Below are 16,922 nucleotides of genomic sequence, written 5' to 3' on the forward strand. Positions count from 1 at the left end.
TTGAAGAGTTTCAGTCAGGTTTCAGAATTCATCATAGTACAGAAACAGCATTAGTGAAGGTTACAAATGATCTTCTTATGGCCTCAGACAGTGGCCATAAGAAGTGGCCAGTGACAGTGGTCTAACAGGCCTCGTCCTGTTAGACCTCAGTGCAGCTTTTGATACTGTTGACCATAAAATTTTATTACAGAGATTAGAGCATGCCATAGGTATTAAAGGCAGTGCGCTGCAGTGGTTTGAATCATATTTATCTAATAGATTACAATTTGTTCATGTAAATGGGGAGTCTTCTTCACAGACTAAGGTTAATCATGGAGTTCCACAAGGTTCTGTGCTAGGACCGATTTTATTCACTTTATACATGCTTCCCTTAGGCAGTATTATTAGAAAGCATTGCTTAAATTTTCATTGTTACGCAGATGATACCCAGCTTTATCTATCCATGAAGCCAGAGGACACACACAAATTAATTAAACTGCAGGAATGTCTTTCAGACATAAAGACATGGATGACTTCTGATTTCCTGCTTTTAAATTCAGATAAAACTGAAGTTATTGTACTTGGCCCCACAAATCTTAGAAACATGGTGTCTAACCAGATCCTTACTCTGGATGGCATTACCCTGATCTCCAGTAATACTGTGAGAAATCTTGGAGTCATTTTTGATCAGGATATGTCCTTCAATGCGCATATTAAGCAAATATGTAGGACTGCTTTTTTGCATTTGCGCAATATCTCTAAAATTAGAAAGGTCTTGTCTCAGAGTGATGCTGAAAAGCTAATTCATGCATTTATTTCTTCTAGGCTGGACTGTTGTAATTCATTATTATCAGGTTGTCCTAAAAGTTCCCTGAAAAGCCTTCAGTTAATTCAAAATGCTGCAACTAGAGTACTGACGGGGACTAGAAGGAGAGATCATATTTCACCCATATTGGCTTCTCTTCATTGGCTCCCTGTTAATTCCAGAATAGAATTTAAAATTCTTCTTCTTACTTATAAGGTTTTGAATAATCAGGTCCCATCTTATCTTAGGGACCTCATAGTACCATATCACCCCAATAGAGCGCTTCGCTCTCAGACTGCAGGCTTACTTGTAGTTCCTAGGGTTTGTAAGAGTAGAATGGGAGACAGAGCCTTCAGCTTTCAGGCTCCTCTCCTGTGGAACCAGCTCCCAATTCAGATCAGGGAGACAGACACCCTCTCTACTTTTAAGATTATGCTTAAAACTTTCCTTTTTGCTAAAGCTTATAGTTAGGGTTGGATCAGGTGACCCTGAACCATCCCTTAGTTATGCTGCTATAGACTTAGACTGCTGGGGGGTTCCCATGATGCACTGAGTGTTTCTTTTTATTCACCTCTTTTTGCTCTGTATGCACCACTCTGCTTTTAATCATTAGTGATTGATCTCTGCTCTCTTCCACAGCATGTCTTTTTCCTGATTCTCTCCCCTCAGCCCCAACCAGTCCCAGCAGAAGACTGCCCCTCCCTGAGCCTGGTTCTGCTGGAGGTTTCTTCCTGTTAAAAGGGAGTTTTTCCTTCCCACTGTCGCCAAGTGCTTGCTCATACGGGGTCGTTTTGACCGTTGGGGTTTTTCTGTAATTATTGTATGGCTTTTGCCTTACAATATAACGCGCCTTGGGGCAACTGTTTGTTATGATTTGGCACTATATAAATAAAATTGATTTGATTTGATTTGAATCTTCCAAATGGTGCAAGAGAGACCAACACGAAGGTGCTTTTGTGTTAAGAGGTTGTTAGTTAAGCAGCAGTGGAACACCAAAATGTAAGTCCCTTTTCTGTTGTTTATAAATTAATAAAATATCTAATGACAATGATCTATTTTAGCCATTTCTATAAAATAAATAATGAATGCTTTTACATTCTTTCAATGGAACAAATATTTAATTCGGTGAAAGCTGGAACATACTATTCAACTTGGCTTTGCCTCATTGAATGGTATGTTCCAGCTTTCACCTCATAAAATATTCGTACCATTGAACTCATAGACATTAATTATTTGTATTATATATATATATATATATATATATATATATATATATATATCTCACTGTCCTGCACTCTCTCTCCCTCTCTGGAAATCAGCTGTTCATCGGGGGGTGGTCGGCAGACCGAGCGCTGCAGCACCAGAGCTCTGTGCGGGACTAATATCTCCTTCCCAGTCCCACTGAATGTCGGACCATTACCGCCCACACCCGCAACGTGTGTTACACTCCCATCTGGTCCCACAATGGGCCTGTCCAGTCCCGCCCACACCCACAAAACATTGAGAATTATGCATGTATAAAAGAGCTGCATTTCTGTGTCTCCTCCCGTCTCGAGGGGGGGAAACGCGTCATTTAGACCATTAATAACGCGATTCATGTGGTTGATTGTTTCGATTACCTGGCCTATATGTCTTTTGACGCACTGGTCAGGAATAGCACAACTATTTGGATGTTTACATTTACAACCTCAATTCCATTGAAGTTGGGACTTTGTGTAAAATGCAGATAAAAACAGAATATTTTTTTCTACCTTCATTTACCCAGGTAAAAAACTCATTGAGATTAAAACCTCTTTTTCAAGAGTGACCTGGCCAAGATGGCAACACGAAAGCAAAGTAGTTCCATCAAACACAAAACACACACATTCGAAAAACAGAAATGCAATACATAGTTACAAAACGCAATTACACAGTCCAACTGTCCTTAACTCTCTGTCCTTTATGATTGTTTTAAATTCTCCCAAAGTTACAAGATGTTTTGTGGATTTGCAAATGATGAGGATGAGATGAGTAGGGATGGGTATTGATAAGGTTTTATCGATATCGATGCCATTATCGATTCTGCTTATAGATCCGATTCCTTATCGATTCTTCGTGAATTTTGTACTAAAAGTAGGCTAGGTTTTCTATGTATTTCCTTGAGTCTTAAAGTAAATAAATATGAAATTAGTCACTGTATCCTTGATCTCTGGACATAAATAAAAATAAACAAAATTGTGTTTCGCTTTGAAATGATTAATTCAGACTGAATTCTATCGTTCTATCTTGACTTATCAGAGAGCCGCGCAACATTTGGAGCTGTGTGAACAGAACGGAGGACGATTCTCGTTTCTTTCTCGCAACGAGACAGGAGTCCCAGTTAGTAACTTTAATCTGCACAAAAGTGAATCACAACTCATATTCAGGGATAAAAGTGGTGAAAAACAAAAAAAGCTGAAACCCAAAATTACCCCACAACACCACGTGCACGAAAATCTTTGAATTCTAGAAGCTCTGAAATGCAATCTGGGACTATTCCAGACAATAAACTGGAGTGAGTGCTGAATCCATTTAGGTGAGAAAAAAAAAATACAACTTTCCTTATTCGGATTCATTCCAGTAGTATTCTGCTCTTACTAGGATGCAGCAGTTTCTAGTTTGGCAGATAGTTCTGGAGGAAATCACTGAAGAAATTAACAAACTGAAAATATGGTTTGACGGAAACAAACTGTCATTAAACTTAAATAAAACAGGGATGAAATGGAAGTGTAAGAGTCACTAGGTGTTCACAGGAAACATTTATTTCTGTATGTATTTATTTATTTATGTTAGTTGCTATTATATATTTTCTGTTGTGTTTCTATTCATGTTATTTTTGTCTCTTTCTCTAAAATTGTATATAATAATCATTAGATTATTAATATATAAGCAAAAATGAATTTAAGGAATATTACAATTAGAAAATAAATGCACCCGAACGTGATGACGGCTGCAATTGCTATATGCTAACTTTTAACATTGAAAATGCCATAGACATGCTAACGTGTTAGCATCGCTCCCGTTTTTAAGTTATAAAATACATCTATCAACTGTTTCAGAAGACCATAACAGGTCGGTTTAACATAGAAAAGGTAAATAATACTCACAGACGTATGCTCTTTAGGGTTTTAGCAGGGGAAAATTAAGCGAAAGAAAGAAATAGGTTTACTTTAGTAACTGTTGGGGGTCAGAAATATAATTCATTTGAGCATCTGATTCTCGTTATGCCCATGATGCTAAGTACTGTCAGGGTCATAAAACTGGAAATCAGCTATGTTATATTGTCACTGTCTACAGGCCTCCTGGCCCATATTCTGATTTTTTAGATGAATTTGGCGTTCATCTCTAGTCTTTCAACTAGTGTTGACAACATTTTGATTATTGGTGACTTTAACATTCATATAAATAAGCCCTCTGATCCCCTCGGTAAATCATTTATGGAAATCATGGATGCATTAGGATTTCAGCAGTTCGTTCATGGTTCAACGCATATCAGTGGTAATACTCTGGATTTGGTTCTTGCACGTGGCCTTGCTGTCACAAATATCGACATCCTGCTTCTTGCATCAGTGGCCTCTGACCACTCGCTTATTAGGTTTACAATTACGCTGCCGCGTTTAGTGGAGCAACAACCTTGCCTATCATTGCGGCGACAAATTAAACCTTCAACTTTGACTGAACTCGAAGCAAGACTACCTGAAATCCTAACTTCAAGCTTGATGAAATTTCAGTCAGTAGACAGTCTTGCAGATAGCCTGAATTTAGTGCTAAAAACCACACTTGATAAGATTGCACCTCCTCTATTAAAGCCACGCCTTCCCAAAGCACAGACACCCTGGTTCAATAGTTATTTGCATGACCTTAGGAAGAAGGCTAGAGGGTTGGAACGGAAATGGCGTAGTTCCAAACTAGAGGTGTTTCACCTTGCGTGGCGTGAAGCTATTTTAGATTATAAGCATGCTTTATTGGCTACGAAGCAGGCGTATTATTCTGAATTGATCAACAAAAACAAGCATAACTCAAAGTTCTTGTTTGATACGGTGGCATTTCTTATTCATGGACAGCCACCTGTTGGTCGTTCTCCTTTTTCAGCACAGGACTTTCTGGACTATTTCGAAAAGAAAATAGAAGATATTAGGTTGAGCACATCTCAGCATACTTTGGTTGAATCATTGTATCCAGCTACTGAGCTGGGGACTACTACTGAGGTGCTACCTAGATTCACGGAATTTAACAGTATCTCACAAGGTGTGCTGATGAAACTCGTGATGTCTACTAGAAGCACAACTTGTTTATTTGATCCTATATCAACAAAATTGTTTAAGGATCTTTGGCCCATTCTTGGGCTGATTGTGCTGGAAATTGTTAACCTTTCTTTAAACTCTGGATCTGTTCCAAATTGTTTTAAATCTGCAGTGGTTAAACCACTACTCAAGAAATCTAATCTTGATCCTGGTGAATTGAAAAATTATAGGTCGATATCAAATCTGTCATTCTGCTCTAAAATTCTGGAAAAGGTGGTTTCACGGCAGCTTGTGGACTATCTTACTGAGAATGACCTTTTTGAGCCACTGCAGTCTGCTTTTAGAAGACATCACTCCACAGAAACAGCACTTATTAAAGTAGTTAATGATCTTCTGCGAGCAATGGACTCGGATACTACTACAGCATTGGTGTTGTTGGATCTCAGTGCTGCGTTTGACACAGTTGATCATCATATTCTACTTGATAGGCTAGAAAACTGTTTCGGGATTACTGGAACTGCTCTTGTGTGGCTGACGTCTTATCTGTCTGGTCGTTCCCATTGTGTTTTGTGCAGTGACACTACCTCTGACTTTAAGGGCATGAAGTTCGGGGTTCCGCAGGGATCCGTTCTGGGTCCCTTGCTTTTTTCCCTGTATATGGCACCCCTTGGGAACATTTTGCGGCGTTTCTGGGTTGCTTTTCATTGTTATGCTGATGATACTCAGTTGTATATGCCGATAGCTGCTGGAAATCCTGTCCACATAAAATCTTTACAGGACTGTCTTGCAGCAGTGAGAAGTTGGATGTCTAGCAACTTTCTACTTTTGAACTCTGATAAGACTGAAATGATGGTTCTTGGCCCAGCAAGACATCGGCACCAATTTGATCAGCTGGCGCTTAGCCTAGGTTCATGTGTTATACATCATACTGACAAAGTGAGGAACCTTGGGGTAATCTTTGATACTACGTTGTCCTTTGACCTCCACATTAGGGACATTACGAGGACTGCTTTCTTTCATCTGAGAAATATAGCAAAGATTCGCCCCATCCTGTCTATGGCTGATGCTGAGACTCTGATTCACGCATTTGTCTCTTCTAGATTGGATTATTGTAATGCTTTATTTTCTGGTCTGCCGCAGTCTAGCATTCGAGGACTTCAGTTGGTGCAGAATGCTGCTGCCAGAATTTTGACACAAAGTAGGTTTGACCACATTACTCCCATTCTGGCATCCCTTCATTGGCTACCGGTTTCTGCCAGATTGGATTTAAAAGTTTTATTGTTGGTTTATAAAATTGTTCATGGACTGGCGCCTTCCTACTTGGCGGACTTGGTTAAGCCCTACGAACCTGCGAGGCCTTTGCGTTCGCAGGGCGCAGGGCGCAGGGCTTCTGTGTGTTCCAAAGGATGAACAAAAAGTCGGTGGGGTATAGAGCCTTCTCCTACCGTGGTCCGGCTCTTTGGAATGATCTACCTGCTGTTATTCGGCAGTCTGACACGGTGGAGATTTTTAAATCAAGACTGAAGACCCACTTTTTTAGACTGTCTTATCATTAATTTTTTAATCTGTTTGTGTTTGCTCTGTAATTTCTTTTTATTCTACTGTGTTTTATCTTTTAACTGTGCTTTTCTTGCTTTTAATTTTTGAATTTAGATTAATTTGTGTTGTTGTGAATTATGTGAAGCGCCTTGGTGCGACTTTGTCGTGATTTGGTGCTATATAAATTAATAAATTAAATTGAAAAATTGAAATAACGAAGCAATCGACCGAAGCATTGCTTCAATCTGCGAACCACGCTTCGATTGGTTCAAGGTTCAAAGCAAAGCCACGCTGCAGAAAAGTTGATTAAGGACCCGCTGCAGGGTATGTAATCAGTGTAGAGAAATGATCATTTTCCTGACAAACACCCGCCAAAACAACGGCCACTCTGAAGGACCGATAACAGAATCGTTAAGCACAAAGCTTATTGATGTCGGTGGATCGAATCATTTCTTAACGATACCCGAAAGGAACCGGTTCTCGATACCAATCCCTAGAGATGAGATGAGATGAGATGAGGATTTGCAAATATAATCATTTGCAAATCCTCTACAACCTAGATTCAATTAAATACACCACAAAGACAAGATAGTTAATGTTCAACTGATAAACTTTATTGTTTTTGTGCAAATATTTGCTCATTTTGAAATGGATGCCTGCAACATGTTTCAAAAAAGCTAGGACAGTGGTATGTTTACCAATGTGTTACATCACCTGTCCTTCTAACAACACTCATTAAGTGTCTGGGAACTGAGGACACTCATGATTGGGTATAAAAGGAGCATCCCCAAAAGTCTCAGCCATTCACAAGCAAAGATGCGGCGAGGATCACCAAAATAGTCCAACAGTTTAAGAACAATGTTTCACAACGTTCAATTGTAAGGAATTTAGGGATTCCATCATCTACAGTCCATAATATAATCAGAAAATTCAGAGAATTTGGAGAACTTTCTACATGTAAGTGGCAAGGCCGAAAACCAAGATTGAATGCCCGTGATCTTCAAACCCTCAGGCCGCACTGCATTAAAAATCAACATCATTGTGTAAAGGATCTTACCGCGTGGGCTTAGGAACACTTCAGAAAACCATTGGCAGTTAACACAGTTTGTCGCTACATCTACAAGTGCAAGTTAAAACTCTACAATGGAAAGCGAAAGCCATACATCAACAACATCTAGAAACGCTGCCGCCTTCGCTGGGCCCAAACTCATTTGAAATGGACAGATGCAAAGTGGAAACGTGTGCTGTGGTCTGATGAGTCCACATTTCATATTGTTTTTGGAAATCATGGACATCGTGTCCTCTGGACAAAAAAGGAAAAAGATCTTCCAGATTGTTACCAGTGCAAAGTTCAAAAGCCAGCATCTGTGATGGGTGTGTCAGTGCCCATGGCATGGGCAACTTACAAATCTGTGATGGCATCATCAATGCTGAAAGGTACATCCAGGTTTTGGAGCAACACATTATTGAGTGTTGTGAAAGTGTCGTGACACGGACCCACAACAGGGGGCGTTAATGAACGGACAATGGATAAGCCAAAAGTAACAATTTAATGTTGTGAATCGCACAACGACGTACAGACAATAACAATATGGTGGACTGTCAATTATACACCAGGTGACGTGTGGGCAGGCTCGACGATAGAAGACGCCTGGCGAGAGAAGAGCCGGATCCCACACAGCTTCCACCACCAACGGAGCTGAAGAACACCAGAGCCGCCAAGCCCTGCGCCCCAGGTGGCCGCTGTCTTTAGCAGTCAGACCTGGTACTGCTGGCAGAGAACAGAGACAGTCCTGATGAGTGTGAGTTTGCACACTCAGTAATCCCACAGTCTGTATTCAGTAAGGAGGGAGCACCTCCACCTCTAATCACACACTCGTGCAGCTCCTGTCTAACCACTTATCTGGTTGGGGTGTGAAGCGAAGCCGTCGCTGATCACACCAAACGCCAATCCCACAGATAAGGCAACACCCACAGGAAAACGGCTGCAAAGAAGTTCAGACTATTAGTCAGTGCAGCAGAGAATATTACCTGAATGGTAGCTGATTTTTCGGTGGGGAGGTGGAGTTGCAGTCCTTTATGGCCTTTATGGTGGTGGTGATGAGTAGTGGATGAGTGACAGCTGTCACGGATGATGAGTGACAGCTGTCACTCCTGGTCACTCCGACGCCCTCTCGTGCTTGAAGCCCGCACTTCAAGCAGGGCGCCATCTTGTGGTGGTGGGCCAGCAGTACCTCCTCTTCAGCGGCCCACACAACAGGACCCGTCCCTCAACGGGCGCCTCCTTGTCCGGGTGACGGGTGTAGAAGTCGGCCAGGAGGGCCGGGTCCAGGATGAAGCTCTTCACCCAGGAGCGCTCTTCGGGGCCATAACCCTCCCAGTCCACTAGATACTGGAACCCTCGGCCCTTTCGATGAACGTCCAGGAGCCGGCGTACCGTCCATGCGGGCTCCCCGTCAATGATCCGGGCAGGAGGCGGCGCTGGTCCCGGGGCACACAGTGGTGAGGTATGGCAGGGCTTGAGTCTTGACACATGAAACACGGGGTGTATCCGCAGTGAAGCTGGCAGCTTCAGCTTCACTGCGGCTGGACTGAGGACTTTGAGTATGGGAAATGGTCCGATGTACCTGTCCTTTAGTTTGTGGGATTCCACCTGCAGGGGGATGTCCTTAGTGGATAGCCAGACCTCCTGCCCGGGCTGGTATGCAGGGGCCGGGGAACGCCGGCGGTCTGCATGGGCCTTAGCCCTCGTCCGGGCTCTGAGCAGGGCAGAGCGGGCGGTACGCCACACCCGACGGCACTTCCTCAGATGGGCCTGGACCGAGGGCACCCCGACCTCTCCCTCCACTAGCGGAAACAATAGGGGCGGGTACCCCAAACACACCTCAAACGGGGAGAGGCCGGTGGCGGATGAGACTTGGCTATTATGAGCATACTCGATCCAGGCCAGATGGTCACGCCAGGCCGTCGGGTGCGTGGAGGTCACGCAGCGAGGGCCTGCCTCCAGTTCCTGGTTCGTCCGCTCTGCCTGCCCATTCGTCTGGGGGTGGTACCCAGATGAGAGACTGACGGTGGCCCCCAGTTCCCTGCAGAAACTCCTCCAGACCTGGGAGGAGAACTGAGGACCACGAGCCGAGACAATGTCTGATGGAATCCCATGCAGACGCACGACGTGGTGGACCAGGAGGTCTGCAGTCTCCTGGGCCAACGGGAGCTTTGGGAGGGCCACGAAGTGGGCCGCCTTGGAGAACCGGTCCACTATCGTTAAGATGGTGGTGTTGCCCTGGGACGGCGGGAGGCCCGTGACAAAGTCCAGGCCAATATGAGACCAGGGGTGACGAGGCACGGGCAGAGGCTGGAGGAGGCCTTGGGCCTTGTGGTGGTCGGCTTTGCCCCTGGCACAGGTGGTGCAGGCCTGGACATACTCCCGGACGTCGGCTTCCATAGACGCCCACCAGAAGCGCTGCCGGACCACTGCCACGGTCCTTCGCACCCCTGGATGACAGGAGAGCTTGGAACCGTGACAGAAGTCAAGGACCGCAGCCCTGGCCTCTGGTGGGACATACAACGTGTCCTTCGGACCTGTCCCCGGGTCCGGGCTCCGTGTCAGGGCCTCCCGGACGGTCTTCTCCACGTCCCAGGTAAGGGTGGCCACGACAGTGGACTCGGGGATGATGGTGTCAGGGGGGTCTGATGGCTCGGTCTTGACCTCCTCTTCATGCACCCGGGACAGGGCGTCAGATCGTTGGTTTGTTGTCCTGGGGTGGTAGGTGATCCGGAAGTCAAAACGCCCGAAGAACAGCGACCAGCGGGCTTGCCTGGGGTTCAGACGCTTCGTGGTCCGGATGTACTCCAGGTTCCGATGGTCCGTGAAAACCGTAAATGGTACGATGTTCCCTCCAACAGGTGTCTCCACTCCTCAAGAGCCTCCTTCACTGCAAGAAGTTCCGATTGCCGACGTCATAGTTTCGTTCGGCTGAGGTCAACCTGCGGGAAAAGTAGGCACATGGATGGAGAACCCTTGTCGACTCCCCGCTCTGGGATAGCACGGCTCCTATCCCTGAGTCAGAGGCGTCCACTTCAACTACGAACTGGCGCTTGGGATCGGGCTGCACCAGAACCGGTGCAGTCGAGAACCGGCGTTTCAACTTCCTAAACGCGGCTTCACACCGATCTGACCAGGTGAAGGGGACTTTTGTGGAGGTCAGGGCTGTCAGGGGGCTAACTACCTGACTGTAGCCCTTGATGAACCTCCAGTAGAAATTTGCAAAACCGAGGAACGGTTGTGGTTTCCTACGGTTCGTTGGTTGGGCCAATCTCTCACCGCCGCAACCTTGGCCGGATCAGGGGCGACGGAGTTGGAGGAGATTATGAACCCCAGGAAAGACAAAGAAGTGCGGTGGAACTCATACTTCTCGCCCTTCACAAACAGCCGGTTCTCCAACAAACCGCTGTAGGACCTGGTACATGCTTGAATGGGTCTCAGGATCCGGAGAAAAGATGAGTATATCGTCTAGATATACGAAGGACAAACCGATGCAGGAAGTCCCGCAAGACGTCATTAACCAATGCTTGGAACGTCGCGGGTGCATTGGTGAGGCCGACCGGCATGACCAGGTACTCAAGTGACCTAACGGGGTGTTAAATGCCGTCTTCCACTCGTCTCCCTCCCGGATCCGAACCAGGTGATAAGCATTCCTAAGATCCAATTTCGTGAAAATTTGGGCTCCATGCAGAGGCGTGAACACTGAATCCAACAGAGGTAACGGGTATCGGTTGCGAACCGTGATCTCGTTCAGCCCTCTGTAATCAATGCATGGACGGAGTCCGCCGTCCTTCTTGCCCACAAAAAAGAAACCAGCACCATCGGGGAGGTGGAGTTCCGGATCAACCCGGCAGCTAACGAGTCCCGGATGTAGGTCTCCATTGATTTGCGTTCCGGACGTTAGAGGTTGTACAGCCTGCTGGACAGGTACTCAGCGCCCGGTATCAAATCAATTGCACAATCGTACGGATGGTGCGGGGGCAGTGTGAGTGCCAGATCCTTGCTGAAGACGTCAGCAAGGTCGTGGTACTCGGCTGGCACCGCCGCCAGATTGGGGGGGACTAAAACCTCCTCCTTAGCTGTCACACCGGGTGGAACCGAGGATCCTAAACACTCCCGGTGGCAGGTTTCGCTCCACTAACCACAACCCCAAGACGACCAATCAATCCGGGGATTGTGTTTTAACACCCATGAAAACCCAAATTCACTCGGGAGGTAGAAGGTGTTACATAAAACACAATATCCTCCTGTGATTCCCAGATACAACCAAAGTCATGGGGCTGTGTCTGGTGTGTGATTAGTGGAAGAAGGGTGCCATCTAGGGCCCGTACCGACAATGGTGACGGTAAGGCCACTAGAGGGAGCCCAACCTCCTTTGCCCATCTGCTATCCAGCAGATTCCCCTCCAGACCCCGTGTCCACCAGTGCTGGGGCGTGAAGGGTTAGATCCCCACTCAGGATCATGACTGGGATACGTGCAGATCGTCGGGGTCTCCCACGTGGGTGTTGTGACCCACCCTTAGCCCAGTCCTCTAAGGACGAGTGCTGCTGTTTTGACCATTTGGGGGCATTCTCTCTGTGTGTGCCTGCGGTTGAGCTGCAGAGAAAACACTCTCCACGGATCAGCCTCCTTTGTCTCTGATCTGATCGCTTTTTGGCCCTGCTCGTTTCCCTAGCAACGTCAGCAGGGGGAGCTGTCGTCACGTGGAGAGCCCTGGCAGCGGAGCGTGGGGAAGTCGGCTCCCTTTCGGACCCGGGAGGAAGAGGGACGGCTTGTGCCTGACCACGCCCTTCGTCTCTCTCCCGTCGGTGTTCTGTTAATCGGTTGTCTAACCGTATAATCAGGTCGATAAGCCCATCTAAATCCCGCGGCTCGTCCTTCGCCACCAGGTGCTCCTTAAGGACCAGAGACAGTCCGTTTACAAAGGCGGCGCGGAGCGCAACAGCATTCCAGCCGGTTCGCGCTGTCGCGATGTGGATGTCGACTGCATACTTCGCTGCGCTCCGACGCCCCTGCCGTATCGACAGCAGCACACTTGAAGCGGTCTCCGCCTCTATGAGGGTGGTCGAACACCTGTCGGAACTCCCTCACAAACTCAGTGTAAACTGTTAGGAGCCGTGAATTCTGCTCCCAAAGCACCGTAGTGCAGGTGCGTGCCTCTCCTCGAAGCAAATTTATAACGTAAGCCACCCGGCTAGCGTCTGACGCATACATGACGGGACGCTGTGAAAAGATGAGCGAGCACTGCATCAAGAGGTCCGCGCACAGTCTCCACACAGCCTCCGTACGGCTCCGGAGGGCTTATGTATGTTTCAGGAGAAGGTGGGGGGGGTTCGTTGAATGACCAACGGAATGTCTGTTTCTGGCACACGGTCAGCAGGAGGAGGTGCCGCAGCAGTGCCCTGAGCATGCGCTTCCACCTGGGCGGTGAGAGCCTCCATCCTACGATTGAGAACACTGCTCTGCTCGGTAACTAAGTCCACCGAGCGGTAAAGGCGGTTAGGATGTGCTGCAGCTCACCCAACACGCCTCCTGCTGGCGCCTGTGCACCTCGCTCTTCCATTGGCTGTTCAAGCAATGGTTGACGCCCCTCGGGATCCATGACGCTGGCCGAGAAATCCTGTTGTGAAAGTGTTGTGACACGGACCCACAACAGGGGGCATTAATGAACAGACAATGGATAAGCCAAAAGTAACAATTTAATGTTGTGAATCGCACAACGACGTACAGACAATAACAATATAGTGGACTGTCAATTATACACCAGGTGACGTGTGGGCAGGCTCGACGATAGAAGACGCCTGGCGAGAGAAGAGCCGGATCCCACACAGCTTCCACCACCAACGGAGCTGAAGAACACCGGAGCCGCCAAGCCCTGCGCCCCAGGTGCCTAACCCTAACCCTAACCCTAACCCTGCAAAAAAGTTGAGACTATTAGTCAGTGTTAAGTACAGCAGAGAATATTACCTGAATGGTAGCTGATTTCTCGGCGGGGAGGTGGAGTTGCAGTCCGGCCTTTATGGTGGTGGTGATGAGTAGTGGATGAGTGACAGCTGGTAAGGATGATGAGTGACAGCTGTCACTCCTGGTCGCTCCGACGCCCTCTCGTGCTTGAAGCCCGCACTTCAAGCAGGGCGCCATCTTGTGGTGGTGGGCCAGCAGTACCTCCTCTTCAGTGGCCCACACAATTGAGTGTTGTTAACACAGTGGTAAACATACGACTGTCCCACTTTTTGAAATGTGTTGCGGGCATCCATTTCAAAATGAACAATATTTGCACAAAAACAATAAAGTTTATCAGTTTGAACATTAAATATCTTGTCTTTGTGGTGTGGTCAATTGAATACAGGTTGAAGAGGATTTGCAAATCATCGTGTTCTGTTTTATTTACATTTACACAATGTCTCAGCTTCATTGGAATTGGGGTTGTAGTTTAAACACAGTCTTGTGTGACAGGTGAGCATGCAGTGACTGACCTGTGACACCAGAACAACACCTTGCTCCTTTTCTCTGTCTTGCACTTTTTCTCTGTCTCTCTCCCCGCCGGATCAGCTGTGTATGGCAGCTGCCGTGCTGGCCAGGTGGGCTCATGCACGTACCATGAGGCGAACAGGTGAGATGTGTGGATGAAGTAGGGACATACATGCACAGTGTTGCAATCAGCTGTTATCCTGGCCGGAGTGACAGGAGCAGGAGTCCATGTGATCGGTTGCCTGTAACAAAGTGCTGGTGGCCCCCACTGGAGCATGGATGGGGCCATGGTGCTAACTCCGTTGTTGTATTACGTGACTGATCTATATGTAATGATTTCTAACACATATCTGTGAAAAGGGGGATTAAATATAGGTATTCAGATGACTGAGTGTTTGCTCACCAGCCTGGTTGCAGGTTGGCTGGCGTATGCCGAGTGATTCCATCCGGCGCCGTTCCAAAGGAGATTATTTATCGTATTCATACTGTGATGGCTTCATAATACAGTTGTGATGTCAGTCCTCCATATGGGTCAGATGTTGTAACAGTTGTATGATGTGTAATACAGCTGTAACAGCTCATACAGCCATGCATGGTGTGGCACAGCTCTGAGACGCACTTACTTGCTGCGCCTGTGATCATGGTATATGTCTTGATTGAGCATGTAGTCACACATCCACTGTCAGTCCACCTGTGTCAGAGGATTCATTTGAATTATCATATTATCACAGCTGTTAGACCCCGTCCACACAGCCGCAGTGTACGTCAACGCATCACAGAGACAGTGCAGTGTGAATGCAGCACGAATTCCATGAATGTCGGTTGAATGTCAATTCATGGAGCATTCATGCAGTTCATGCTCTTCTGTGGCATGGTATAAAGGTTGTCAATGCTATAAGTGAGAGTTTGTCAAACACCTGTGCAGCTGTTCACCGATCTTTCAAAAGTCTTTAATACTACTTACCACCACATTTGGAAGTAACAGTTGGCTAAAGTTGGGTTGTCCAAGCAAGCTGTTGACTGGTTTGGAAACTATCTCTCTGAGAGAACTCAACACGTTAAAATTGACGGCAGCTTTCTTGTGAATTACGTGTTACATCAGGGGTCCCTCAGGGTTCCATCTTGGGTCCAATTTTATTACTACTGTATTTATATTAACTTACACACTATCATGTTTTATGTTAATGACACTGTCATTTGTTGTTGCTGTGCAACTCTTGCTCAGTCTCTTGAAAGTTTGCAGTCTGGCTTTGACGTTCTACAATTTCAATTGTTCAAGGTGAAAATTGTCCTGAATCCTAACAAAACTAAACTATTGTTATTTTGTAATATAAAGAAAACACACCAGTCCCAAACATCAATACTCTACAAGGCAAACAGACTGAAATTGTGTCAGAGTACAAGTATTTGGGCATTTTGATTGATGAGTGCTTATCTTTTACCCCTCATATTGAGAACCTTATAAGTTGAGACTTGAGCTAGGTTTTAATTTTAGAAACATGTCTTGTTTTAACAACGACTCTTGAAAAAAATGTTTGAGACAACATTCCTCACACTTCTTGATTACAGTGATCTGCGCAATGTTTGCACCAACTCGACACTGTGTACCACGGCGCTCTGAGGTTTATTACTCGATGCAAAGCTTTGACTCATTGTTATATGCTGTACGCCAGAGTTCAGTGACCTTCTCTCATTAAACGTACTCACACATTGGTCCAATTATAAGTCCATCCTTGGCCTTCTCCCCTTTTACATCTACAAGTACAGTATGTTTCACTTTGCAGATGTTAGTTATAGCTTGCACTTAGTTTTTTGCCAACAAGCATTGTCAAAACTGAAGTCATCTGCATAGCAACACGTGTGGACAGTGCGCGGGGTAACACATTAAATGTGAAATGCTTTTAATATTTTGCCACCAGTCAGATTTGTCACCGCAGTCCAATCTCACATGATTACCCAATCAGATTTCAGGGAAAAAAATGTATTTGGATTAGAATTCTGTTTTGATTGTGTTTTAACTGTTTTGAACAAAGTGTGTTAGCATTTGAAAAACGTGCTTTCAAAGGACAGCGTTTGCAGGTGGTGAACTTGTAACTGAGAAAAGAGTTCATAAAATTTGGTGACTGTGGTCACTGAATGCATTTTGTGTGAAAGCAGTGAAAAGTGATTCACAGTTTGGTCCACATGGACTTCTGTTTTGCAAACTAAGAACTTTGAACATGTGATTTCAGTTTCAACAAATGCTTGTTAGCAATTGAAAAAAACTGTAAAAGACTTTGTATGAGTGTCTGTTCCAAATGATCGCATCAAACTTAGTAAACTAGTTTTTAAGTTTTTTGCCCCCTGCTGCTTGGAAACTCTTGCAGAGTACATCACAAGTCCAAGAGCTGACCTCACTCAGGGCATTTAGATGTATTGTTAAGCAACTGGAGGCCGATTATGCTTCCTTTCCTAATCTAAAATACTTTGCACTGTCCCAATTTTGTAGGTCTGTTGAGCTGCTGTATGTTTTGTATGTAATGTTTTGTACTAAGTCAGTCCCTTCGGCTGCTCCCTTGTTTGCACTCTGGGTCGCCAGAGCAAATCTGAGGTGGATCTGCATGTTGAATTGGCACAAGTTTTATGACGAATGCCCTTCCTGACGAAACTCCACATGTAATGTGCTAATTGTGTGCATTTTCTTAAATATATATATCAACTGACCATTCACTTTACTGAATATAGTTCGATTATTGTATTTTTTTTACATTAAAACAATGTTTTTTTTTAAATCACAGATAGCTGCAGCAGAAATTAAGTTCCTCCATAGGGTCTCCAAGC

Source organism: Thalassophryne amazonica, chromosome 3 (assembly GCF_902500255.1).
Source record: "Thalassophryne amazonica chromosome 3, fThaAma1.1, whole genome shotgun sequence".
In the NCBI taxonomy this organism is placed as follows: domain Eukaryota; kingdom Metazoa; phylum Chordata; class Actinopteri; order Batrachoidiformes; family Batrachoididae; genus Thalassophryne; species Thalassophryne amazonica.